Here is a 25,883-nt window from a genome sequence, read left to right as displayed (position 1 = left end):
GAATATACACACCCTACTGAATCTACAAATCAGGAATTTTTCCCATTTGTACTATGCATGCAATAATGCTGTACATTCTTCATAAATTGAACACAGACTTTTGCCTCTCTGGTGTTTTTGCTGATGTTTTTAACTTCACCTGATATTAACCTTCCAGCTCCCACAGGACTACACTCAGAACTACATATAAAGCATATTCTATCAGCTATAAAAACAACATAATTATAAAAAAGTGACTAATGCTCTTATTTTTCAGGATAGTATTCCAATGCACAACAACTAGATTATGATCTGCCATGTTCCTGTAAATTCAGGATAAGTTTAGTGGTGCTCGAACTAGCTCAAATCTTGGCATAGAAGAAACCAAGGTCTCACTGCAATACAGCTCTTGAGCTACTGCTGAGTTAATCATTTCTATTGACATTTAATTATAGTGTGTTTCCTGAAGCTAAGGCACAGCTTTAGCATAAGCAGGGCTACTCTGAGTAAGAGCCTTAGCCTGTTCAAATCAACACTCATCTGACAAATAGCTTTAATATGTAGCAACGTGTAACACGGAAAAATGGTTGTGGATGTAAATTTAGTTCCTTACTATAAATTTACACAATCCAGAAAAAAGTACCATTGTAAATAATAAAAATACTTAAGTACCTCCTACTTCAGTTTTGCAAACCTAATAGCAAAATACTCAAGTTTCCTTCCGAGTATGTTTCAGTATCAGAGACCTGGACAAAATTGGTGTTTGCTATACTTAATGCATTTCTACATCTCTAAAGGAAATGCTTGTGTGACTTTAAAACATCAGATTGTTCTAGTTCCTCATTCAACAAAAGAGCTTGCTGCTTTGGAGACACAGCATGATCTGCTTCTGGTGGTTCTCTTCCCAAATCTTAACAGTAAGAAAGACTTCAGGAAGGAGCAAAATAATAATCTTGCTCTCTATTGCAGCTGACACGAATATGAAAATAGTTATATTTTCATATAAATATTCTGCTTCAAAATTGTCTTATAAACATTTACTTGGTGAAGCTCTTTGAGGTGGGTTGCTGATGAGGTCCCATCCCTCGAAGCCAAACCAAACCAATCCACAAACAGTGGCCTGAGTTGGTCATCCCAAAATTGAGGTACCCAAAACCAATACTCACTGATGAGAAACTTGGTTCTGCCTTTAAATCATTCAAGAGGATAATCCAGAAAGCTGAATCCCCAAAGTGACTTTGATGCCACATCTAAATTGTCCCTAGTCAGTAACACAAATTAAATAGATAAGGGAAAAAAAAAAAAAAAAAAACTAACACACAACAACAAAAATAAACAAAGAAAGAAACAACAAGTGGAAGCTACTCAGTAGGATGTGGTTGCTACAGCACCCTAGTATTGGAAGCAGCACCCATAAGCTTCTCTCCCTGTTGTATATGCACAGGAAGACAACCTTGTCTACAGGAAGCTCACATCAACCCTTCAGTAGGTAGTTAGCAGGTGTAATACCATGTTCATTTGTTTTACCTTCCCACTTATCAATTCTCTCATATTGTTCCTGAAGGCATTTATTTTGCAGGTGCAATCACTACTTAGTAAAGCCACAAATACATTCTGATTTTTGGTGACTTGACTTTTTCCATAGTTATTAGCTTGTATTGTTTTTTGTTTGTTTCAGATATTTAAAATGAAGCACTCCATAAAAAGTGCTAGAGTTGCTGTTTTCCCTGAAGAATAAGTCTACTTTCTCTGGATAAAGATTTTGCATAGTAAAAAACAAGGAAGACTGGTGATAGAGAGGTAATTTCTATTGATGGGCTTAATGCCACGTTGCCATAATTAAGTGAGTAAGAGGGTGCAAGACCTCGAAAAAGTCACATTAATGGTGTGAAAAAAGTTCAGACTAAGAAATATCAGTGTGGTTGTTAAAGCAGATCCTGTAAAAAGAAAATCAGAAGGTAAACCTTCTTGCTCAATTTGGAGAGCATAAAGAATGAATAGGCTTGATTTTATTTTAAAAATGAACTTCTCTGCTCTCTTCTGTGCTAAGTATTAGAAATCAAATGGGAATTAAAACATTTGAGACCTGACTAGTTAAGACAAATCACCTATGACTAGTTTGTGGCAACATATGTAGCGTATCGAGTCCACAGGGAGCAGAGGGAACCCAACCATGTTCCTGCGAAGTCCGTAGCTCTCAGTAATTCCTCCAATTTACACATGGGTAGACAAAGGCAAAAGGTTTGGGTTAGATGCCTAAAAGGGGCTGATTATAGGCGGTTAAGTTTAGGCCACTGAAACTGCCTAGGCATCTACACAGAACAGATGTAGGAATACTTTTGGTGTGTGTGTATAGGATTAAGGCAGATGCGGAGGTCTCCTGTCTTAGAGTGTTCTTTAATGTAGCGTCTTGTAGCTTTTCCAAGAAACTGGAGTTTGAACGTCCTGCCAGGTCACACTGGAAAATGGTGAGCCTGAGGTTTCTGGGTCTCAAGTGGCTCTGCCTGGCATGCTGGCAGGCCTCTGCTATGGCACCTGTTTCTTCCTTTCCATTGCACTCTGAGGTTAGGCACACAGTCAAGGCTACATATTGCCCTCCAGAAAATGCCGAGTATTTGAAAAGTCTGTGTTATGGCTTTGCAGTTTGATGCCTCCCTCCCTACTTCAACCTAGCCCCAAGGAAATTGCCGGAGGTCAAAAGGGAAACCCTTTGCAGAGGCAGGAGTAGGAGTCCATCACCAACCTCTTGTGGAGCCCACTCACTGAATGAATGCACAGTTCAAAACTCAGGGCTTTTTCCTTTGTCTTTTCCCAACGTCTTACAGCAACTTTTATGACATGGATTGAAATCTGCATGAAGATTTTCATTCTAGATTTCAAGTATGTTTCTATACTCCTGTGACTGATTCCTTTTCCTTCTTTGCTTAGACGCGTACTAAGGTAATGCACACTATAAATAAAACAGTTGCCTTTGAAGAAGGACTGAAATGCTCAGGAAGCCCGTTTCAGTTTGTGGTTCACTGTTTCCTTTTCAGCTTAATCTACCACGTTGGCTTGTCAGAAGACATATGGCGCTTCAGCTATTTTCTATCAGTCCTACAAAGACTAATTTCCGTCCCATTTAGACTAAAAAGACTTTTCACTCATATTATCCAGACTTACTCATCAGAGAATATGTAAAATTGGTAATGTATTAATATGAGCAAAACCAGAAAGGGGATGATCTGGGAAAAAAAAAAAAAAAAAAAATCAGAAATAACAAGGTAATCTAAATAGAAAACTCAAATTGACTCAGAGTCAAGAGTCAGCAAATTCAGTAAGATTCTATCACATTTATAATTAATTTCTGTCCTTGTTATGCACACTGAAACATACGCTTGGTTTTGTGTCTGCCTAACTATAGCAGGGTCTCAGAAAATTATCTTGGTAAGTAGGAATAATGACCAGTCTTGGTTCTAGTAAAACATGAAAGAAACAAACAAAGGATCATGAAGAATTGTAGAAGTGTGTGCTGAAAGCCTGAAGGAAAAAAATCACAGGCAGCTAATGAGTACCCAATATGATATTGAGTAGGAAAGCAAAGTCAGAGTAAAATGGCTATGAAGGAAAAGAAGAAAATGAAACAAAGAGACCAAAGAAAGAAACAGGCAACAGCAAAGAAAAACTGAAGGCATTAGAAAATGAGAAGTGCTGAAATGAGCGATCAGATGAAGGCAGGCAGAAGGGGTGGGGGGGGAGTGAAAGAGAGCACAAAGAGTAATGAATAATTTTTAAAAATAAGGTACTATTGAAAAAGAGTAAGAACAGACAAAACTTAGTAGCATGTCAAATTTTAATTATCTTTTCAATTACTAATTAGATGTCACTGATTCAATGAAATTACATATTTTCAAAAGTTTTGATGTTGTTTTTTCCCCATGATCTGCTCATCACAAATGAAAAATCATAATCCTTAGGAGCAGAATGGGACATTTGTTATAAGATAATCTCTGTTCCTTAACATTACAGGAACCCTGATCCAACTTCCATCTTTCGTTTATAAAGAAAATGGTGGGTATTTCAGTGACAGCAACAGAGTAGAATTTTACACGTGCTCACAGTAAATAAGCCTCTCTGAGAAAATAACCTAATCTAAAATGGAAATTATCTTTATTAATTTCTGATATCCTTGATTGGAATAATTGCTTCTCCGCCCACATGAGAATCAAGAAGAATGCAATCAGCAGGCATTAGCAGGCACACAACCACATGATGCACACCAGTGGTACCTGCTACATGCCCAAGTTCTGTGCATACTTATATGAAAAAAATCTGTTTCTTCCTACTAGCTTTCTGGACGGATTTCCTATTATTCAAATGCAGGCATGGTTGGCCCAGTGTTAGTGTTATCACCTGAACACCACTTTCTTTCCATCTTTGAGGAAAAGAGCATGGATACAGGAAGGTTAGGAGGAAACCCAGGCATTTCCCTCACATCCATGTAAGCAGCAGGGATAGTTTTAGCAGGATGGAGCTGCTACCACTAGGGCCTGCACCAAAGTGCAAAGGAAGATACCTGGCACTCTGCTCCTGCTCCTTTAAGCACAGCATGGGGGGATGATCTGACTGCTCTCTGCAGGATACAGAGGAAAAGCCCTAAATACACCCATTGCTTATGCTTTGAACCATGTGTGCTACCTCTTAAAAAGATATATAAAAAGGTGTATTGACCATAGGAACAGTTTCTCATTTCTGTCTTACTGATTTTACTAAAGGTACCTCAACAGCAAGTTATTCCTTTCAGGCAGAGTCTTAAATCTTTTAGCTCAAATTTAGTGGGATCACAGAGAAATAAAGTGCATCAAAACTGGCCTGCTGCCAGCACTGAGTCTTTGACAAAATTCAAGCTGTAGACACTGGTGCTTACCAGGAGTAACCTGTGAAGGCATCCTTTTCCTCCCTCTCCCTCCCTCCCTCCCCCCCCCCCTTTAATTTTAATAGTTAGGAATAATTGTTTCAGCAATTCTTAATGTTTAACTAGGAAAGAAGAAAGTAGGTGTAAGCTGTACAGATAATCCAGCATTAAATATAAATGTCATTTCAGAACAGCTGTTGTTACATATTACAGAGAATTAATATTATTCTGAATAATATTAATAAATATAGGGTATTGAATTACATCAATACCCTATGCCCATGGATCTCTGATAAATTAAACATACCTACTCACAGCTCTGTGAGAACAGAATGTTTTCCTGTATATTGTAGCAGCTCTCCAAATGCACCAAAGCAAACAGAGAGAGATTAATTGCTGTGCTCTAAAAAAGCCAAGTCTGAAAGAGACACACATGAAATGGGTTTGAATCTGAGGCAAAATGCTCTGGATACCTAAAGTTTTGCTGGAAACAAGAGAAGAGTTCAAAGGCAAGCAAATTTCCATTTTTGCAATAGAAAGGAAAGCAGTGAGAAAATTCATCTCGTGCATTAATCTTGACATTCCCCACAAGTGACTCAGGCCGGCAGAAGAAAACATTCCCACTATCTGATGAGAAGGACGTCATGTTTCCCACACGGAACCATGGAGAAAAGCCCAAGCAGAGCTGTTTTTACTACTTTCATCCTGAGGAGTCTGTCTGCAGTTCCTTCAGCTGCTCGGAGTCTCCAACAGCAAAGAAAAAGAGTTTCTATTTACGAATAAAAGTTACACTAACCCTCACATATTTAATTAGTGTAAGTCAGAGTATTCATAAACAATTTCCTAATGACTTATTTATTATGGTAATCCTTTATAAAAACATCTTAGAACCAAGAGCAGCAGCAAAGTAGGAGAAAAGCTAGCATTTCCATAGCAATACGTGCTAACACTTAAGATATTCATACTTTATGTGGTGACAAGTGTAAAAAATTCTATTCAACAATAAAGTGTGGGAAATACCTAGGTAAGCTGGAGGCGAAAGCAAGCTCAGAAAGCCACCTGCAGCAACTGAACTTTGATAGTTCCTTGTGTCAGAGCCATGCTTCTTTTTCAATTAAAATCCAATTCTTTTCGGAAAGCTGAGTGCATGCAATACTCATTAACTTCGGTAAAAGACAACGTATTCAGCAACTGGGAAAAAATAAGTTTCAAGTGTCAGGTTTGCAAAAAGGACAGACAGTTCTGGTGTTTCACTCCTAAGTACTCAAGTTTCGCAAGTGAACCTACGGCATCCCACCGGGAAGTACAAGAAATAAGGGGAGTTACATCTGCTGCTGGTGCTTGCCGGCTGTTTTCAGCAGCTGCTTGCTCAGCACGCTGACAATTGAGAAAGCTGTCAGCTGTGAGTGTCCTAACCCACATAATTTCACAGAGCTAAATGACCAAAATCATCAAGAAGAGGCTCGTATCATGCCAGCTCTCTGCCTGTGGCCCTTATCAGGATACAAGTGCCAACACAGAAATTGTGAAATTTGGACAAGCAAGCAGAAGGCTGGCTGCGGCAGAGCTGCGTGCTCAGGGTGCTTGCCCAGGAGGCGAGGTGCTCCTCAGCCTCATGGTCATGCACGACATCCCACCCCACTCTCCCTGCTGCCGCTGTAACTCCTATGCAGCCACGAGCTCCTTGTCCTGCCCCATGACAGTACCAAATAGCTCCTGACCTTCCAGACCAGAAGGACGAGGAGAAACCTGACTGCCCTTCTCCCATGAAGTCCACCTGCTGTACCTCCAGAAAGGCGGGAGATACAGTGCGAGTGCTGCTGAGACAGGTGGGACATCGGAAACAGATGGAATCTGCCTGAACCACATGGATGCATCCTAAACCCGTGACAAACATCTGAGTACGGCTGGTTTATTCACAGTCATGGATTCATTCCACAGGAGGCTTCAGGAGAGTTTCAAGGCAAGTAATTAAGCGCTGACATAGTATTTAGTGTCTTTGTAAAACACATAAGGGACAGCAGAAGATCCAAAAATGCCAGTAATAAAAACACAAAGCAAGTTAAAAAACCCTTAACCACAATGCAGGTTAAAAAAAAAAAAAAAAACTCACCACTGAAAATAAGAAGGAATCAATATGAAACAATTAAATAAAACAGAACACTGATGGTAAGAAACAGATTGCAAAGTATTCATCTTAAAAGTACTTCCCAATGCAGTTACTCAGCTGATTTTTTTTTTAATGTGACATGAAATTTGAATTAAGAACAATTTTTCTCTTTTTTATTTATACACATGGGAACCATTTACAATTCAAATGTGATTTTTCACTGTATGCCAGGATGACATTTACCAGTTTAAGCCGAATAGCTTTTCTGTACCAGTTTAGGTCTTTCAACTAATTGCTTATTCACAACATAATGTATTGAGAAAAAACTGGAATTATTGAATATAAATGTATTGGCAACCAAGGAAGATAAATTATCCAGTGCAAGTATTTCAAGTTTTTAAAGTTAAGTCCCCCCTATTATGAACTTATTTCCAACTTTTTTCCACTTTCCTTTATTAAATGCTTTACTATTTTCTACTGGAACAGAAGTGTTGTACAAGGATATAAAATATTCTTTAAGTGTTTTACTTCTCTCTCCATATCTTGCATATTACATCACTCACCTCACTTCACAGTTCAGCTGAAAAGTTGCAATAAAAAAAAGTAGAGGCAAAATAAGTTAAAAGAACACTACCATAGAATATGCAATGCTTTGCAATTTCAAAGAAACAAGTTGGTAAAAACAAAATGGTAAGTGATACAAATGGATGGAATTTGATTTATTAACAAATCTTCCCATCAATCTCCAGTATCTCACTGTAGCTTACAAAATCCTTAATCATGTCTCTTTTTTTTTTTTTTTTGCTTGCTGTTGAATTTGGCACAGACAAGGATGAAGTGTCTCCAACTCATGACCTATTAGAAGCTTTCAAAGAAAACAAGAAAAATAACTTTTAAAAAAGTTACTTGTCTGAAAAATACAGACACATATGAAAAAATAAAGGTTTTACTTATATTTATTTTTTAATAAACACTAGCTAAGTGCTTATCTTAACCTGTCAAAACCTTAACAAGAAAACAGATGAAAGAGTGTAAAGAGAAAGAATAATGTATCAACTACCTTAATTGGACTGATGAGTTTCCAAGAATATTTTAAAAATGAATGCCGTTGGAAAACATGTCTATTACAAAAAATATATAAAAGACTATTATAGCTATTTCAAGAGAGAATACAGCCGAGGAAGGTTTCTCTCATGTTCTTCTAACAAAGTTATAAACTCCAATAACTTCATTTCCCTCCTATTACCTGGTGCTCAATAACTCTACAAAAAAAAAAAAAAAAAAAGAGGGTCACATAGGTATAAATTCATTTTGTCTGCATTTTTTTCTTTCACTCTGCATACAAGCTAAATATGAATATTTACTAACTTTCCACTACTCAAATATATGGCACATTGATGTGAACTTCAGGAAGGATTACACAAAACTTCATAAAGATGCATACTCATTTCACTAATGTCTGACAGCTTCCCTATTAATGAAAGAAAATATCCAGCAACAGGAATCTTAAATTTAGCTAACCTTCACCCAGCAGGGCAGAAATTGTAGATCTTTGTTTAGCTTGGAGTAACTGCTGTTCTAATGCTCTAGAGAATCCCAGCCTTATCACCTCTCAAAGTCACTTGCATGCATCATCTAGCAAAACAATAATAAAGAAGGCTGTTGATCTTTAATAACTGAAGAAAATAAACTGATGCCAGACATTCTTCGCTCAGTTTAAAAAAAAAAAAAAAAAAAAAAAGGAAACAAACTACTGAAAAGTGAAGTAGCATGCTACAAAAAGCTAGACAGTAAAAGAAAAGTAATAATACCCAATTCTCCTTCATGTTACATTATCCTTGGGATGAGAGAGTCCACCTTAGCTTAAGTAAGTCCAATGCACGGTGAGTTCAGACAATTGAAAATTAAGATTTGACACACTTCTTTACAGAAAGTTAACAATTGTTATTTTTGGATCCATATTTTAAACAATAAACTAGAATGTTTATAATTTTAAATGTCAAATAAGCAATCCTTATAAGGCTGCAGATCTTACAGCAAAAGCTTTTTAAAAGAGGTCTTCAGGTATATTTCATGCTATAGATTTGGTTAGTAAGATACTGAAAACTTAAGACTAGAAATACTCTAGTGAAGTCTGTGGTACTACACACTGAGTTCAGTCCCACAGAATTTTATCATAATCTTTACTGCTGATAGTCCAAAACCACTTATGTAACTACTTCCATGATAGATAAAGATTAAAAATATAACCCACAACCTTTATCACCATAACGAACCATTACTCACTTTTTCATTCAATCCAGATAGATTCCTTGATCTACAAAATCTCATGGTCACCTATGAAAACATGACCTATTTGTTCCACTGCTTATTCAGGGATCTTCTCAGGCATCATCTGACCTGCTCCTCATTGATCTCATCCCTTTCATTGAAAAACTTTTCTTCTAATCCACCTCATCTGCCTGGATGGGTTCTATATTATCCTTACCCCATTTCCTCCTCTTAGCCTTCTTGATTCTCTCTGACATGCTTTCCTTTTTCTTCCTCACTTCCTCTACACCCATCCTAGATACTAGCAATATATTAACAGAAAGGGACAATTACTTTGAAATCACATACATTAACCTCTCGCCTAACCCCCCAGTACATTGCTTTCCCTGCTTCTACTCTTCTTACAAAATAGCATTCATTAATTGTCATTTGATTTCTTCTTAGCTTGAAATAAGTGCAGACAGCACGGCTACTGCAGCATTGCCACAGGGTTAACTCTGTGGTAAGACTGCAGCTGAGAAGCCTATGTTTACACTGCAACCCCACAGTCAATATGAAACAGTTCACCCTTGATTTTTCATGTATTATGGAGCAAGAGCATTTGTAATGGATGGAAACTACTTAATAGCTGATTTGTAGCAAACTAATGTTTGGGTTTGTTTCACTGCAACTTTCTCACATTTCAAAAATGTAAATTCTTCAGGAAAAATAGCTTTCTCACTGTCATTTTTATACCAGGGATCTTCATAGTCAAATTTTCTATTGCTCTTAGGTGCTTTACATAGCCATAGAAATGTAAAGGAATGATACTGGGAGTGATAACCACAATTTTTACATTACATGTAATGGAAAATGCAGGAGAACATATCCATGATATTACATAACAAAATCTTCTGAGACAGTCTGTGAAACCTCTCGGAGAGCCTTGTTTGTATTGATTTTTTTTTTTAACCTTGTGCAATCTTTCTTGTCTGATAGCTTTTTTTTTTTAAATGAAGGAGACTAAAAATTAAATAGTTTTGCTTCATTATAAACAATGTGACAGAGATGCACTGTAAGTAGTTCAGAGCAACTAAGTTTTATCCCTTTTCTCCAAAGGTTCTCCCTTACTTTGAGGCTTCAGAAGTTATACGGCATGTCAGCAAAAAATAATAATAATAAAAAAAAAAACCTTACCTCTCTGACTGTGCATATTTCGGGAAATTAGAGCAGTGCCCTGTCTTTGAATAAATCTTTACCTTTTTAATCTGCACAGTTCTTGGTTTCTTTTCAGCTCTACACACAGAGTAGTGTGACTCTACCATAACAGCTGGCTTGACTATCATAAATAATTGACAAGAGTTAAACAAACTCCTTGGAACACAAAGTTCAGGACGACATGGAGACTCCTCACAACCACCCCACCGTGGCAGCAAGACGACTTCGCCCTCAGAGACCATGGCAGCTGCTAGTCCCCATCGCCCAGAAGGTCCATGAGAAAATTCCGAGGTAGCGACTCAAGTAAATATTTTGAATGTCGCATTCACAAGGAACATAACTGGGCAGTTGGGTGCATGATCGTAATTAAAGTTATTCTGAAGAGATGCAAGTTTTATTATACTAAATGCTTTCTTCTTCCCTGTCCATAAAATCTCCATGACTAATACATAGACAAATTTTCACAATTGTTCTCTCATTTCTCAAGTCGCTGAGCGACAAGCATGGAGAACATCTTTAAAGTCAGGCAGAAGACAAACAATTTACAAAGTACTTCTGACATTGCTGGCCTAAATAAGCTTGTGGTCATCTCTCAGCTCTCCTCAACCAGTATCAAAGGAGGTCGCCTGAATTTCTCTTGAGCAAGAGAAACAGCTTTCAGACTGAATCCTTCTTCCTCTTGTCTCTCAGCTCAGTCCCCACTTCCCATTTGCCCTTACGTACTGCATGCTGCCCTTTTCTCCGCTTACCAAGCCTCATCTTCCCTTTAAATCCAGAACACCAGGAAATCAGCCCTCTAGCCTCTTGCTTATGTAGGATGCCCCTGACTCTACCTCTTCTGAAACATCTCCCCTCACATCTTGCCAAGTGCAGCAGGCTGTACGCCCTAGCTTTCACATGGGCCAGGTGGGAGGAGGCTGTGGGCCTGAGGGGAATAGGTCATCAACAGTTCCTCTCAAAGATGGTTAAGCAACACACATTTCTAGCACTAAACCCAATCCACATAGCTTCTCTGTATGTGCATTCACCAGGCCCAGGGAGATAAGGCTGAGACAGAACAACTTCTGGTTTGGGAGGCTGTCTGGAGGAGGATTAAACAGCGAGGACAGAGCTTACTCTTGGTGCTGGGCTTCTGCCAACACAAAGGAATGGGATGAAAGGACTTGACCTCTGAAACTTGCCTGAGGATTAAATGAGCTTCTTAACATTGTGTACGAATGTAACTGTTTTGATTGTGGTTTACTGTCCTACTACACCCTAATAAAAGTTTTCTCTCAGCATAAACCAATTACATCAACAGCCCTACATATCTTGGGAACGCTTGCACACTTCCTGCGTGAGTTTCTCCTCGGTATGACACTGAGCTGTCACACAGCCTCCTCTTCCTACCGAGGAAAATAATCCTCCTGGCCCACGGGCAGGTCAGGCACGTGCTGCTCACCCCAGACAGATTCTTGATGGACACTGCCATGGTGCTCAGCCAGGTCAATATACACAGAAACATTTCTTATTACACATAAAAACTCAGTACAGCAAGGATCCTTCAGATAAGTTGTTCTAAGATTTGATCTCAAAAACTCATTTTCTTTCCTGACATGACTGTTCTCAGTGATATATTTTCAAAGTCCCATGTAAAGTGGACAAAGGGTGGGCTCCAACAACTTTACTATAGAGAACATGGATGTGTGAGATGGGAAAAGTTGCTTTGCAGCTTCTAAGAATATTGTGAGCAATGGAGAGTCAGAAGCAGATATTGTAATACTGCCTGACAGAAAATACATCACAGGTAGTGATAGTCTCTGTCGTCATTTAAGATAATCTCTGTACCCAGGGTCACAAATACGTCAAAAACAGAAAGCATTCTTCCTTTTCAGAAGGACCCTTCAGTTTGTTACCCTAACAAAAATGTATATTGCCATAGTACACTCACAATGGGCTCCTATTGTGCTGGGTCCAGCCTCAAAAATTTATCATCAAGAAATTACTCCTCCAACCCTTATTATGGGCAAGTAATATGCAAGGAAAGTGGCACATATTTGGGTATTTATCACACACATAAAGAACACTGCTACCCCTCAAAATGCCCCATGCCTTAATTCTCAACATTACCAGGGAAGAAGCATTTTTTAAAGCAGCATCAGAATAAAAAATAAAATAAAAATAAGAAGTGTTGCAACTTCTGCCATCTAGATGATTTAATTGTCATGTGTTAGAATAGCCTTTCTTTCACATACTACTACATGGAGTCCTGTCCTGTTAGTTATAAATACATTCCATGTAAGAATAATCACATACGTTGCCAGAGTAAAGAGGCTTTTATGCCTGTGGCAAATCAGCCTTGGTCACCTTAACTGAGACACTGAGGGAACAGCTAGGAAAAGAGAGTTATAAAGTCTTTTGTAGGGAGACAATTGTGGAGTTCATAGGTCACCATTAAGATCAATTTCACTCTTCTGGTGAAAAGGTGGGCTCTAGAACACAGCCACTGGCTCTAGGCAGCAGTCCCACAAGGGACAGATCACGGATCATCCTCATTCCAAATTCAAAAAGGGTGGCAGTATAGCAACAAATCAGCCTCTGAACTTCTGCATATACAGTGGGATACTTGTGTTTAGTAGTGAACATTTCATTATATAACAAAATACTAATGCCTCCCCAAACATTAACAGTGTGACAAGGCTAGCTACTGATAGTTGACTAGAAACTCATTCTTTCCCAAATGGAAAGATCATCATTAGGTCCTAGCTCTTAAGATTAAGTAAGCGTTCAGGTTAATGTGTAAAGAGTACCACGCGAGCAGAGCTCTCCATCCTATGAGTGAAGACAACTTCCTGAAAGGTATTCTGCACATTGGGTGAGCACTAAGCGACAGAAACAAATGCAGACAAACGCTAAGTAAATATTTAAACTACTGAGGCTACTGCCTTAGCTATGAAGAACATCTCTGTGTTCTTCCAAGGGATCTTGCAAGGAGCCAGAGATGTCAAGAGCTGTCCTGAACTCCAGAAGAGCTAAGGGGCCAGAGGACTGTAAAAGAGGAGGAGAGTGAGGTATCCCAGGGCCTAGTATTTTAACAGTAACATAAATGTGAAGCCTTCTCATCAGAAAAAACCCTTCTTCACACACTGGACAGCAATAGGGAAAACCTTGCAGTAGGAACTTTAAAAGGGGAACAAGAATGAAATTATTCTTCTCCAAAACGTCCTTACCTCATTTCATATATCTATTTATGACCAGGCTGCACACACAGGTACTTAGTCTCAGTCCAGTTCTTGTACAGACTCCTCTGTAGAGGACTAAGAAGTGCTAGGAGTTCAGTCCAACAACTTTGTGAACGTTACATAAGCCTAATACTGCTCAGCCTAAGGAGAAACTGCCACTGTTGGGAAACAGAGTCCCCTAAATCATTAATCATTTCTGTAGAAATACATATACATGCATATACAGCATATACAGCACTTGCACATTCCTTTCTCTTGTGCATTTCCAAAGGCACAAGATTTGCAGTTCACAGCCCAGAATAGGGCTACAGAGAGATGATAAAGCACCTCAGCCTATAAAACAGAGAGGATCTGGCTAATAAACTGGTTCTGAGGAACATCCAAGATGAGAGGGGAAAAAAATAAATAAAATAAGGACTCTTTCCCCTTTTCTGCTGAAAGGCTCAACACTCTGCTCCTTCTTCCCTTTCACTGAGTGGCAGCAGTTGGTCCAGTTGGTTTTATCTCCGCTACTTCAGGTACACATAACTCATCACAGTAGTCTGTGGTTAGGAGATACTACCAGTTTTACTTGTGATCTTACTACCAATATAAACACTTTCTAAATCTCATTTTGGTCCAAAAAGCATGTGGAGTTCAATCTGTTAGTTTCCAGAAGTTACTAAATATTTATAATTCTAAGTGCATAAACTCAGGAATTTATTTTTTCAATTCCTTATCCAGTTGCTACTGTGTTAGACCACCTATTGATGAATAGCAAGAGGCAAGTTTAACTCTTCACTATTCTGGTGAACATCTGAAGCAAAACAAGAAATTGAGTCTTTGCACTGACTGAACTCAGGACAACATGCATTTTTCAGGACTACAGTACCATTATAAGTCTAAAAATTACTAAATCTTTTAAATGCTGTTTAAGTGCTGCTATGAGATAAAAGTATCTGCTGGAAGCACGTAAGAGGGGAAAAAATACTTAAGTATTTATTTAATCACTTTGGCTCCAAATAGTGTAGTAGTATTAGCTGTTTTCATAATTGATAAAAGGTTGTACAACTGGAAAAATAATTGAATTGTTATTGACATCTTACTTTCACTTCAAGCTTGAGTTTCAAGGCTTCAGTACTTTTAAGCATCCACCTATTAAAGCAATTAATTATTTAATGTATTAGTATTATATGAAGATAATAGAAGTTTTCCTTACTAAGAAGGAGAAAAGCATTGACTGGAATAACAGGAGTATAATTTTGATAGTCTTTTGCATTTAGGAAGGTAGAACTACATCTTTGCAGCCAATTGAAAGAAATATTTAATGCTGTTTTAAAAGCATCACGATGAAAAGTTGCACAGAAAAAGTTGGAAACAGCCTTTGATTTCCTTGCTTTTGTTTCAGAACATTAATCCAGTTTGATAAAGATTTCACAAGATGTCTTTTACGTCTGCATGCAGGATTCCTTGACCTTGAAACATGCATAAAGTTTTTCAGCTTCCTTTATTTCATAAACATGAAATACATTGTGTTGAGCTGAAATCTAGTACAACTTAAAAAGGGAGCTAGCAGTAGATAGAGCTACAGAGTCTGCTCCTGAATCTTACTCATATTTGGTGTTTTACAAACAAGATTTTATAATTATTTTTTTTCCATTTCCTTAATATAAGTGAAAGATCCACATTTTAAAGAGAAAATACTTGCAACTATAAACCCTTACAATTAATTTTGATAATGAGACCCATTCTCTCTGTGTGAAAACAGTTCGGATACCAGCTCACTTCTTGGCATCAGGTAAAGCACGAATCCAGCCAGGATAAAAAAAAAAAAAAAAAACTCAGTTCAGGACAAGGCTTATTCTTATCCACATCTCATGCACAAACTCAGTCCACAGAACCAACTTCAACCCTAGGACCATGTTTTCTAGCAGATCACTGCAGTTATGTCAAGTAATCAACATGAGGCCTACAAGCCAGCCACAGATGCCAAATGGTACATAAGTTAATGGGTTATGCAGTTTGCCTATAGTCCTTAGGACCTTTGTACAAAGGTCCTTCCTTCCCCCTCTACTCAGCCTGGGTGAGACACATCTGTAGTGATGGGGACAGTTATGGGCTCCCCTATACAAGAGAGACCGGAACTAGTCCAGCAAAGGGCCATGAAAATGATTAAGGGACTGAAGCATCTCATACAAGGACAGGCTGAGGGACTGGGAGAAGAGAAGGCTCAGTGGATCTTATCAACATGCAGAAATACCTGGTGCACGGAAGTACAGACAGGGCCAAACTCTTCTCACTGGTGTCCAGTGACAAGACGAGGCTATAGGCATAGACTCCAACACCTGAAATTCCACTTAAAGATTTATTTTTATTTTTTAACTGAGGGTTATCAAATACTGGAACAGGTTGCCCAGAAGGACTGTGGAGTTTCCACCACTGGAGATATCCAAAACCCAACCAGACACAGCACTGAGCAACCTGCTGCAGCTTACCCTGCTCTGAGCAGGAGACTGGACTATGCAATCTCCAGAGGTGCCTTTAAAAAAAAAAAAAAAAAGAGGTAAACAAAAAAAACACAACAACAAAAAAAACAATACCACAAATAAATAAAGAACAAAAAAAGAGAGAGATATCTCCCAATGTTTTTCTGGTACAAATCTTATTAAACAGTACATGTAAAACTGGCAGGAACGCACATAGAGAAATGTAATTATTAAGCTGACAGTGCCATTCATTGAATCTTATCAGTAGACTTGAGCAAGTTATTACTTTCACTCTCCACCCTTTCCAGAGGAAGGAAAAACTATTTTAAAAACCATAAAACTTCTGCTGTCAGATAAACAGCAACTTTTATCTATAGTAGCTTACCATCCTGCTGAGAAAAATGTAAGTGGCAAAATATCATTTAGAAAACAAATTTGTATATCATGCTATTTTCCCCAAGCCTGTATCGCCATTCTTGGATTTTAGTGGATATCAACATGCTAATTAGAACATGGTTGAAACAAAAAGTAACTATCAAGATAAAAAACTATACCCAATAGAATATTCAAAGTTATTATGAAAACAAATTTCTTTACAATGCAAATTGATAGCGCACACTTTTTCTTTATGCAACTTAAAGTGTGCTGGCTGCACACTCATACTTCATTTAAATGTGGCCAGAGAAAATCACTGCCAAAAGCAAGAGATCTCCTTTAGGGTACCAAAATAATAATAATAATAATAATGTAATAAAAACATTTGCCTGAGTAACTCATTAGCAAACTATCTAAGAAATTAATAAGCTAATTTAAATTTAAAATAAATCCATTAAATTTAGGTTTTATTTTACTATTTTATGCCAATGTTGGGGCTGACTCAAAAGAATTTCAATTCAAATCTGAATGTGAAGTTGCCTGAAACTGTGGCTGGGGAAGGAATCCAAGGAAACAGTTCTGGTCTTTTACGGCAAATCAAAGAAAGAAATTCTCACAATAAAAACTGACATCTTCTGAAGTCACAAAACAATAAACATAACCAAGACCGTTGCTTTCTATGAGTAGCTTATGCTAATCTCACTGCCTCAGAATTCCTCCAGAGTAGAGCGGTAATTTTCCTTTGGAGTTGAGGGGCAACTCCATTTGAAACCCACAAATATTGGCATCTATCTGCCCCCAGAACTCAACTGGGAACAGCACTGCCCTAATCAAGTCTCTGGCCTTGCCCTCTTACCAGGATACCTTTGTATGAAAGTTTTGTTACAACTCAAGGTCTCCTGACTACGTTCTCCTGCAGAAAGGGTTTTAAATTTGCTGAAATGGTGAACTGTGTACTCAACTGCGTATTGTATGCTACTTTCATTCATGCCAGAACAGCTTCACCTGTTGAGTTAAAGGAGGCTTATTCATTGTCAAAGAGGACGACATGAAAAGATGGCATGAATCTATGTCTTCAATCAGCCTCATGCCCCTTTCTAACAGAGGTAAAGAGGATGAACTCAAGTTTGGAAAGCATTTATCCAAAGCTGGATTTAGTTGCATCCTGTACTGTCTGCACAGTGGTGTCATGTTAATAACTGTTACTAATAAAACACTGTGGAGTCCTATAAAATAGCTAAGGTTGTTCTACCCTCTGTGTCAAGATGATTACAAATTAAGTCAACACACAGTTAGACAGTATTCAAAGTCTAGCAATAAAGCCATTTCCAGAGGTCAAATGAGACAGACACCTGAGAATGCTTAAGTGGTGCTGGAGCATCTGACAGCCCAGCAATGTCTGGAGAGGGGAAAAAAATCCAAAGACTTCTTCAGCTGATGCCAGTGAGAGAAGAAACAACTCCCATTTGTGTTAAAGGGATTAGGATCAGAGCTTTGCAGACAGACACACACTCCGAGCCACACAGAAACCAAATAGGTTTTAAAAGTTCCACATGTAACAGGAGCAATGCCAAAAATTTTATCAGGATAGAATTTACTGCATTACATTCACACATAGCCAGATCACAGCTCACAGACTGATACCTCTGCTGCAAAGCAGCCTCAGCTAAGCCAAGGCCATTCCAGAGGAGTTTCACAGATGAGAAGATGCATTAAGAGATTTTAATGTTTTGCTAATTTAAGTGATAGTGCAGTAAAGCCACGATAAAGCCTAAATTAATAAAGTCTAGAATAGAAAAAAAAAAAAAAAAAAAGACTTTTATCAGCTCACAAACCCACACAACTCTTGTCCATCAGCCCAACACAAATTTTATACCAGAGCCATCCATGGATCAGGACTGATGTTGGCCCCAGCCAGCCAAGCACAGTGCCTGCTGAAAGGGAAGTGAGGCATGATTTGGAAGCCAATTATTGAGTATTTTTAAAACCCTCTTCAGATCCTTCTCTGACAGCCCGGCTCCCCTATGGCTGTACAATAAGGATTACACAATATACTCCCCATTCTGAACCAGTTTTAAGGCAAAAAAGCTGTGAAATTCATCAAACCTCTGGCTAATTTCCATGCAGCATTGCACTTCTGCTGCCATTTCTGGTTTCTTTTTCACTCCAGTGCTTCACCTATCATTTAATTCACTTATTTAATGACTTATATAGCACCTATATCCTTAGCTATTAGCTATGCTTCTCATATATAGCCTTAAAAGGACTTGTTTAGGTTCACAGGGTGAGGGGGTTCCTTCTGAATGCACTATGTCAAGGTTGTTAGAAGCCAGCAGTTCCTCATCTCCCAATCCATTTTTAAGTGGCAAATTATGAAAACAGTCCACATGCTCTCACTAAATTCAGTTTTATGATACTTCTTGTAGCAAGTGAGAGAATCTGCATTTTGGTGAGAAACATTATGTGAAGTATTCTATAATTTTCACTGTAAAAGGATGCAAGAATCACTAGCTCCTTACAAACTTGACATATTCAGCACACACACACAAAAATTTAAACAAGTCCTTTTAAGGCTGCATAGCTTCTGCCTAAAAAAAAAAAAAAAAAAAAAAACACTCTCAGATATTTGCTGGACTGGGTTGCTAGCACTTCCCAGGGCTCTTCTCTGTCCCTGTGTGATAATCAAACTACACTCTGCACTCATACACATGGGGACAAAATCCCATTCCACTCCTCACCAGAGGGGAAGGGATGACTGGGGGGGGGGGGGAGAACGACAATTCTTCCACTCTGCAGAAAATTTTAAAACAAAAAAAAAAAAAAAAAAGAGTGCCTTATAAATGGTGTGTGGGGAAAAAAAAGTGGACAAAATAGAATTGGACTAGTGATTGCACTAGAACTACAAGCTATTTTTTGTCCCAGTGACACTAAAGCTCATTCATTTTATTTAATGCACTTAGCTACCAAACTTTGTTTGCTTAAGTTCCACATTTCCTGCCCTCTTAACATTGATATACTTTAAAGCCCAGAAGACCAATTGCTACATAGGATTTTACATCTCAAAGTGATCTGCACACATTGTAAATACATTCCACTCAATAGAAAAGTATAGAGATGAAAATATATATTTTTTTCTCCAGTTTTTATGTCCTCCAGCACATTTTGTCTCCATGGATACACAAGGTTCTATTTTTCATTTACTCAGAGAGAAATAGGAGCCCTTGAACAGATAGATATACACAATGTTAATAGTCCTTACATGCAGAAACCACAGTGCTAATCTTTTAAATCTAAAATTATTCTGTGAAAACCAATGCTTTTTGCAGATCCCACCAGTTTTGGCTGGAATAGGTATTTTTTACTCCAGACAACGCTTGTGATGAGAGAACATGAGAAGGACTCATGCAGAACAGGACGACGAGCACAGTCTGATGGAGAGGTTATCCAGAAACTACCTTGCTTCCAGGGCAGAAGCTCCTAACTTCTAACCTGAGTTTATTTATGCCTTATGATTCATTCGTTGCCATTGCTATGCTTTGACTGGGGAAAAAAAAAAAAAAAAAAAAAAAGTTATTTCTTTTCTGTTTATTCCCTTGCTGTATTCAGTGACAATAATCACACCCTCCTCATCTTTCCTTTTGCTAGGCTAAGTGATGTTATTCCCCTCCAGTCCTCAAGAATTTATCTTTCTGAACATGGGTCTTTAGAAATGTACTCAGATCCCCCAGGAAACTGTAGCAGTGTCCTAAGCAATGGTATAAACACTCCTCTACTGAAAATCTGACACCTAATATATCCTCCAAGGCCCTGCGTTGAGAGAACAAAATATACTCTTCATAAACACAACATTAAAGACAACCATCAAACAACAACCAAAAAACAACAACCATTAAAGACAAACATCAAAATATTCTAGCATATTCTGGCACTACATGGCTATGGTAAAACTGTGCTTCATTTTTCTCTCGTCTTCCATTCCTCATTGTCTTTAATAACAACTTTCTTGTTCAAAAGCCTTTCACACAACTGATGTCAGAATGATCTACAGGTGCCGAGACACACTTTTCACAGAATCACACAGAATTTCTAGGTTGGAAGAGACCTCAAGATCATCGAGTCCAACCTCTAACCTAACACTAACAATCCCCACTAAACCATATCCCTAAGCTCTACATCAAAACGTCTTTTGAAGACTTTTGCTTCTTTTCAACACTGAGAATTGTATTTGTTATTCTTCAGTCACATGTGAGCAGCTCTGTAATGACTAATTATCAAACAGCATTGAGATTAGATTTTAAATTGTGTGTATCAGACCCTTAACTGTATTTTGAGATGATGTATAATGACACAGCCAACCAACATTTGCAGGGAGAAATAATGTATTTTACAAGAACTATCAATACACTTAGGGGAAAGAAATCATATACAGGACTTCTGACTTTGTAGTATTCTACAGTCATATAGGGATGGATATCATAGTTCTCAAGATCCAGGAAGATCATACACTTCAGTCATATTATAAACCAGAGATTCTGTTTTTCCAGGCATTCACTTATACAAGTAATCTTGGTTTTAATATAGCACCTCCAACATAACTACTCAAATTGAGAGTGGAGGTAGAAGACATGTCTAGTTTTGAGGTCATATCTAGATTGTTTTTAAGGTATACTACATCTTACTACACCTTCAATGCACTGTGGCTTCATCTCAATCTTTGCTTACTTTATTTTATTTTTTAAATATGAGGAGTCTCTTTTATTTGCATCAGTTTCCTCTGTAAAGAACTCAGCCTGACTTTTGATAACTGTTACAGAAGCCTTGAACCTTCAAGCCAGAACTTGTTTTGCAGCATCTCTGCTTACCCTTTATTCTCAAAGGGTTAATCTTACATTTACATCTCCAATAAGACATTTTCTGTATGGTTCAGACAGTTTGGGGACTTTGCTTTATTTATTTATTAAAGTCTCCCCCATGTTTCACTCCCTTATCTCTTTAGCTTAGTTAATTTAATTAATTATTCCCTTAACTTCTGCTAAGTGTTTTGTTCACTCTATTTGAAATGAATTAAATGGTGAGCATTTATTCTAAGACAGTTTTCACAGACAGCTCTTCTACAAGGTCACTCCTATGTACAAAAGCTAAGCCTGAAACAGAGTAATCTTTTCATTCAATAACTATTAGGAGAAGAAATATGTAGACTATTACATCCAGAAATACCTACCATTATTAATAGTATCTTCTCCAAGAAATACAAGTTTCCCATTGACATGCATCTCCCAGTAGTATTTCCTTCCCTAGTACTATCACAGACTATCATGAGCTGGAAGGGACCCAACAAGGATCATCAAATCAATTGGCACCACACAGGACTACCTAAAAATTAAACCTGTCCTGGAATTATAATGTAGAACACTAGAGAGTACCTGGGTCTTTGCTCCACATGATAAACTATAAGGCCTTCCACACTGCCAGGAAGTGGGATAATCTCACCACCTCCATGCCATTTGGGTACCTCATGAACAGGTTGGGAAGCACAGTGAAAACTGTTGTTTTATGTCATGCAGAACTCATTCAGAATCCATTTTTAGAGTACTCCCATAATGACAGGAAACTTGAAAACTTCTGCAACTTCACAAAGGTTTTTAAAGACTTCTTCAGTTTGTGGATCTCCCTGACAAAATTGTCAGATAATTAGCCAGTCAATCTAACAGATGATTCTTATCTACTGATGACGGATAGATACATAAAAATGGACAAAGACTGAAGTCTTAATCTTGATTTGGCGTTTCAGAAATACCTCTTACCTTTGTAGTGTAACAAATGCAGCTGTAAGGAATCTCACTACAGTTATATTTATTAACACTTTGCATGAGTCACTATTTCAAAATGCCTTATGCTCTACTTAAAACCATATTGCCATGCATTTCCTTTGAACATTTTGTTAAGTGCTCCTAAAATTTTAAAGCCTTGGGGAAAAAGATGTAGGAGAGAGCCGGAACACTTACACTTTCAACAATGAGGCATACAATGATCTGTTCCTCTTCTTCCCCATTCAGATTCAGGAAATGCAAAAACCACTAACAAGCCAACCTTTTACTTAACGTAACACCATCCTTAAAATTTTACAAGTATAAATTCCATTTCCCACAGAAAATGCAATATATCCCCAGTGAGTGCACACAGCACAAAGGGCAATGGCGTAGCACAAAGATAATGATTAAAAGTCTCAACTGCAGTCATGTAAGAGAGCAATAAAGCCAATAAAATGGATAATGTATGCAATTTTTGAATTAACTAAGTTTGCAACAGATTTTCTTTAAATAGCATGTACTGTTCTGTGCCTCTTTAATCCTATTTTTTTTCCTTATATCAAGTTTTGCAAAACAGAAAGCATAGCACCAGCAAAGCACATGAATTAGGGAGAGGAAGGGGAGTGAAGTTTGCTTTATTTCCTATAAATGAGCTGCTCACGCAAGGAGTTTCGCAGCCTCTGGCCCCTGCTAGTGGGACTGCTGCAGGAGCAGGGAGGTGCCACGGGGCAGGAGAGTGCTCAAGCTGCAGCCCCCTCCAGACACAACAGCAACAGGATCTCCTCTGCTGAACCCATCATTCTCACTCATCAACACTTTGCCCTTTCCCTTTCTTTTTTCCTGCTAGACTCAGGCTCCATTTATAGCTGGGTCAGGGAGAGAGAGTGAGACCGAGGACAACTCCTCATTGACTTACGGGCATGATGGAAGCTCCCACCACCCTGCTCCCCCAGGCAGTCACTTGTTTCCAGTACAGGTAAAGCCCACACCTGAATAAAGCCACAAGAAGGAGGCAGAGGCACAGAATAAGGATGTCCACCACAGCAAAGAGCAAAGCTTTATGACTTCAGCCAAAACAAATTGAAGGGGGAAAACTTGGGATAAATATCAGGGCAGCAAAATTGCAGCTTAAGATAAAAGATCATGTTGACCCAAGAATAAATTCAGGCTGATAGAAAAGATGACTATCAGTCATGGAGTTCTGGAAGAGCCATCTGACTGAAGGAGTAGATTGAAGACAAGCTACTTCTGAGGCTGAGCTCAACATGTTTATGTAAGGATTATGCACTGCTCTTTGCATCAGTAAGGGGCAGGAATCCATGGCCCAGGAGTCCCCTCCCCTCCAGTCTCACATTCCTAGATATTGGTCAAATGGAATTTTGCTAAACTTTCCAAATATTTTCCTTCCAAAGAAATCGCTTTCAGGCTTTGAGTAAGTACAAAGAATTTCAGCCTCAGAGACCAATGCTCTTTATATAAGGCACTATTGCATCAAAACAGAATGAATAGGCTTCTTTGAAACCTTTGGGAAAAGGTCCCTAATTTGTCAAACATGAGTAATAATTTCACTTGCTTGTTTCCAGAGCCCTTTTACTGTTTGCTATTGCCATCCTTTCTGAGGACGAACCAGATTCTCAGGGGAACAATAATTAATAGACTCAGTCAAGAGATCATTTCCTCTGGTCTCTCCACAGTGCTAAACAGCCTAAGTCTCCAGGAAATAGAGTAAAGTGTGAGCACTAAAAAGAATGCAAGTCTGCTGCAACCAGGAGGGAAATATGTATTGAAGTAATGGGTGACATGTCAATGTTAAAAGAAACTCAAGAAAAAGCCACTCTCCTCCCTACTCCTGTACAGTTTTCCTCAATGCTCAAGTTATTAAGATTGGAAGTACGTTTCTGTGGTCATTTAAGAAGTAACTTACATACATTTATGAGGGTATAAGCCTATGAGAACTGCTCGTGAGACAGAAACCACCAAACACTCCCATTACATATAAAAACATGGGGACTAACAAGTGGCCTGTAGGATCGTGGCCGGCTCTCCCCATCACAACATCAAGTGGCAGGCATAGTTTTGATCTTGTAGTAGGGAAGAGGCACAAAACCATTAAAAGGCAGCACCAGAAAACAGGCAGTCAATATAATTACACGACCTGAAACCTTCTGGATAAATTGTTTTCATGCATCAGATCCAGTCTACATGCTGTAAAAGGGGCATCCTTCTGCAAGCATAGCTGTGAGCAAAAGTGCATCCGTGATATTACCATAAGCTATTTGCTTTATTTATACTTCTATCTTTGTTTTTATTTTTTTTCTTCCACAAAGGTATATTTTTTCATTCACAAAACTCATGCAACTACTTCTGCTGCTACCAAAACTGCAAATTTTTCATCATTTTTGTTGAAAGACTAAAGTTACCACTGAAAAGAGAAGTGTTTTAAGGAGCAGTATTTTAGGGATGGAATTGGCCAGAACTCACAGGTGAGCTGCCAGTTAACACTGGAAATACTGCCACAGCTGGAAGTCACCGCTATGTCAGGGAATCCAACCTTGCGTTAGAATGCAGAGGGAGCTCTCGTGTTTACAAAACACAAGAAATCCCCACACTCATGAAGAGAACGTTTCCAAACAGATAGCCAAATGCAATTTCAGCAAGTTAACTTAAGTATCTTCTAGCAAAAGAGACAAGCTCAAGAGACACCCTCAAGAGACAAACACGTGATTGATCCCCTCTCTGTCCTGAGTGGTGGCTACGCCGCTGACATTATTTAAAGACCAATGAGAATGGGGTGCCTGGTTATCTTGTTGACAACCTCAAGTGAAACACTACCAACGGAGAAATAACAGAACAGCATATGCAAACAGCACTAGAAAGCACACAAATATGTAGCCAATATGTTGTAATATATATACACACACACAAGAAAGACATAAGACAGAGACACTTGTGATTATGAGGTTCTCTTGTCCTAAATCAATTTCTTATTCCGAGAGCAGCTCCTGCCTAAGGCGATGGGAAGGTAGGCCTGCCTTCTGGCTTGGCCTTCGCTCACGTGGCTGTGTCAGCAGGCTTGTTTATAGGCCAGGAAGATTTATGTGAATTTTTAACTCAATCTCTGAGCGCTGCTCTTCAGCAACATTGAGAGTACAAAGCTGCAGCTGAAGCCAGGAGCTAGCAGCCTCCAGGACTAATGAAAACAAGGCCACTGGTCATTAGTTGAGAAGTCTGTTGAAAGGCCTCTGGATTCACCAACTACTCACAAGTGGACTGGATATCTTTCAGCCCTTTTTATGTGTCTCAGCAGAACTTCTCTACAATGAAGGCATTACACAAGCCCAGAATGTGCATCGAGCAGTGGTGCAGGGCAGCGAAAGAGCTGGTGGTCCTGCAGCAACTGGCATAACTATAACAGGGTGACAGGCAGCAAACGGACCTTTGTTTTCCTACTTTTGCTTCAACCAGAGACACTTTGAGGACATTAAGAGAAAGCTCGCATAAAATTAACTTTGTCTGATCAACACGATCAAAAATGCCCGTTTCTTATCTGCTTATTTGGAG

At 38.6% G+C, this 25,883-nt stretch overlaps 1 protein-coding gene across 5 annotated transcripts in view; it reads right to left on the bottom strand.

Annotated features, from left to right (window-relative positions):
* The window catches only part of ARHGAP6 (Rho GTPase activating protein 6), a 317,893-nt gene that overhangs the window by 124,672 nt on the left and 167,338 nt on the right, over positions 1-25,883 (bottom strand). The gene's annotated exons all lie outside the window — the stretch shown is intronic.

This window comes from Oxyura jamaicensis, chromosome 1 (assembly GCF_011077185.1).
Source record: "Oxyura jamaicensis isolate SHBP4307 breed ruddy duck chromosome 1, BPBGC_Ojam_1.0, whole genome shotgun sequence".
Taxonomy (NCBI): domain Eukaryota; kingdom Metazoa; phylum Chordata; class Aves; order Anseriformes; family Anatidae; genus Oxyura; species Oxyura jamaicensis.
Note: the sequence above shows the minus strand (reverse complement) of the source record. Positions and strands in the feature narration are given on the sequence as shown.